This window comes from Priapulus caudatus, unplaced genomic scaffold (assembly GCF_000485595.1).
Source record: "Priapulus caudatus unplaced genomic scaffold, Priapulus_caudatus-5.0.1 Scaffold58, whole genome shotgun sequence".
Classification (NCBI taxonomy): domain Eukaryota; kingdom Metazoa; phylum Priapulida; class Priapulimorpha; order Priapulimorphida; family Priapulidae; genus Priapulus; species Priapulus caudatus.
Genome location: NW_014577119.1, coordinates 995,250 through 998,475, shown reverse-complemented (window position 1 = coordinate 998,475; position 3,226 = coordinate 995,250).

The following is a 3,226-nucleotide window of genomic DNA, read 5'->3' as shown; positions in this document are numbered from 1 at the left end:
ACTTCCTACTCCTCCCCTCTCTACGTCTTTGTCTCCCTCTCTCTATTCCTTCCTACATGTCTTCCCCTTCTTCTCCCCGAACATCGGTCCGCACCGTCAGTACGCCTGCCTCCCCTCCGCCTTCCCTCTCCTCCGTCCTTTTCCTCTCTTTCGTTCCGCCCTCCCTATCCTTCCTCCCTCGCCTCGCTTCCTTCCTCCCTCCTCCCTGCTCTCTTCCCGCCCTGCGCCTCCATTCCTTCCTCCCCTCCCTCCCGACCTCCTTCCCTCCTACCACCCCTCCCTTGCCTCGCCCTAAGCCTCTCTATCTCTCTTCTCGAAAGCCTGTTTCGCGCTGCCTGCCCGTCCTTCGTTCCTTACCAGCCCGGACGCTTTCCGTCCGCTCCGGTCGGGGTCTATATCCCTTCTGCCTCCTGCCGTCCTTGCCATCCGTGCCCATCCTTCCAACTACCGAACCGCTTCCCTTCCCTTTCATCCCTACCTCCTCTATCTCCCTTCTCAGCGTTCTCCTGCCTCCCTGCGCTCCTTCGCCTCCTACACGACCTCCTCCCTTCCTCCGCTATCCTCTCTGAGATTCTCCTTCTCGCTCATCTGCCTACCTGCCTCCTTCCATCCTACCGACCTCCGCCTCCTCCCTCCTCTGCTATCTCCCTTCTCGCCTCTCTGCCTCCCTGCCTCCTTCCCTCCTACCACCTCCTCCCTTCCTCCCTACCTCTCTATCTCCCTTCTCGCCTCTCTGCCTCCCTGCCTCCTTCCCTCCTACCACCTCCTACCTATCCTTTCATCCATTACCTCTATATGTTCTCCGCTTCTGCAGGCCTCCTTCCCTCTGCCTCTCCTACTGCCTCCCGACATAATTGGCCTGACCGTGGTGAGACACGCTGATGCTAGCGTTACGTCGCTCCCGTGCCTACGTCCTAGTCGCTCATCCGCCGACGTCGCCGAGAGATAGCGCTACGCACATAGCGTGTACAGCGGGGTATGTACCATCTATATATGCGATCGGACGGACGGCGTGACCAGTGTGGAAGCGAGGCCGGACGGAGTGACTAACTAGCGCGCTAATCGATTTTCGTCTTATGTCTGCAGATGTCTGCTAGTGTTGCGTTCGGTCAAGTCATCTTTTAAGCAGTCAGATACGATTTGGTGTAATTTTATTATTAGAATGTCATAACTGACCAATCTGAAGTCACGGCTATGTCAGGAAACAGCAGGTCCGATATAGGCAGTAAGTATCAGCAGCAACTAGGAGCAACAGCCAGAAACATTCATCATCATCATCATCATCATCATCAACAACAAACAACATCACGAACAACAACATAACAACAGCAGCAGCGCAGCAACAGGAACAACAGCAGAAACATCAATCATCATTATCATCGTCATCGTCATCATTATCAACAACATCAACAACAACAACAACAACAACAACAGCAGAGGCAACAGGACAACATCAGAAACATCATCATCATCATGCAATCATCGCATCATCATCATCACAACGAACAACGAACAACAACAACAGCAAGCATGCAGCAGGAGGAGGGGGGAGCAAATTCACCGCTCAGTCAATCTAATCGTCTAATCGCCTTCAAAATGCGCAGAGTTAGAGAACACTGCTTCGATTAAAAGCTATATAGACGCCGCACAGGCCTGCCTCACTAGGAAATTCGCAGCTAGGTTAAATGTTGTGCGGACATGTTTGGTGAGTGGCGCCATCTAGATCAAGTCGGCTCGTCCTAACTACAACGTAATAGCGAAAACATTTGGCGCGAAAGCACGATCGAGCGAAAAAGTGAGAGGCGAGCAAAGCGACAAAAAGAAAGAAGCAAGAGAGTCTGACAAACTGAACAGCCAGCCTAGCCAGCCAGCCAGCCAGAACCAGATAGACAGAACAGGCCGGACGGACAGACGGACAGACAGACAGACAGACAGACAGGCAAATCAGACAGGACAAACATAGACAGCAGAGGAGAGGCAGAAAGAGAAAAAGAAGAAAATATACATATATATCGAGAGAGAAGAGGGTGGAAAGAAAAAATATAATATATATATATATAATATATAGTCCTAACCGCTCTACCATACAGGGTCTTATATAACGACGTAGTGTATGCACATACACGGGTTGCTGGGGCGTCTAGCAGCTATACGGTATCGCGACGCTCCCCGTGGATTTAAGACCAATCAATTACTACTTTAATCTGTCAATTAGGGCACTATGTTCACTTGGGGCGAATGTTTCGCGGGGAGTATTTTTGAACATGTTGATTGAACAGGTGAATTGTTGAAAATAAGCATACGGGAGCAGGGTACGGGAGAGTGTCGTACGTTAGAGATCGCTACTACTGACCCCATAGCTGCTATATATTGGAGTGTGTAATTTGACGGAAGGGGAGGGGGGTCCCGTGAAAGAGATTTCTACAATCTTCTAAATTTTCTACAACTGACCCGCAGCTCCTGCTGTAGAGTAAGGAGCGGGGAGAAGGTGTCACGGGACAGAAATCTTTGCTCATCACCCCTAACCGCTCTACCATACAGGGTCTTATATAACGACGTAGTGGGTGCCGCATGATAAGGCCTGCTACTACTGACCCACCCCCGGGCTGCTGTGTAACATAACGTGTAGGTGCCTCATGATATCAAGAGTGAATAATAATAGATCTATAGATTTATATTAGATAGTAATTTATATTAAATGATTTATTATTATGCACGCCTGGTGCTCTCAATCGTTACTGAAGACCCCAATCGGTCTAGTAGTGTGTGATATAACGCTGGGTAGGATACCGTATGATAGCGATATTGAATACAGACCGCAGCCAGTCTATCCGAGTCTAGTATATCAAGGAGGAGGGAGTTGTTGTGTGATATAACGCTGGGTAGGATACCGTATGATAGCGATATTGAATACAGACCGCAGCCAGTCTATCCGAGTCTAGTATATCAAGGAGGAGGAGGGCGCTGTTGTGTGATAGAGCTTCATGCTGCTGACCCAGTAGCTACTGTAGTGGCGGGAATATGCACCACCACCGCCGCCGACGACGACGACTACAGAATCTCACATAAGTGTTATCGCAGCGCAGCCCTCGATGCCTCGTCTTTCCTCGCAAAATCAATGAAAAGCCCACACAGCATCCTCTACTGCTGCTGCGCTCCCCGGCAGTTTCACTCCTTCTCCTGGCTACTCAGTCACACACACACACGCACACACATACACACACAC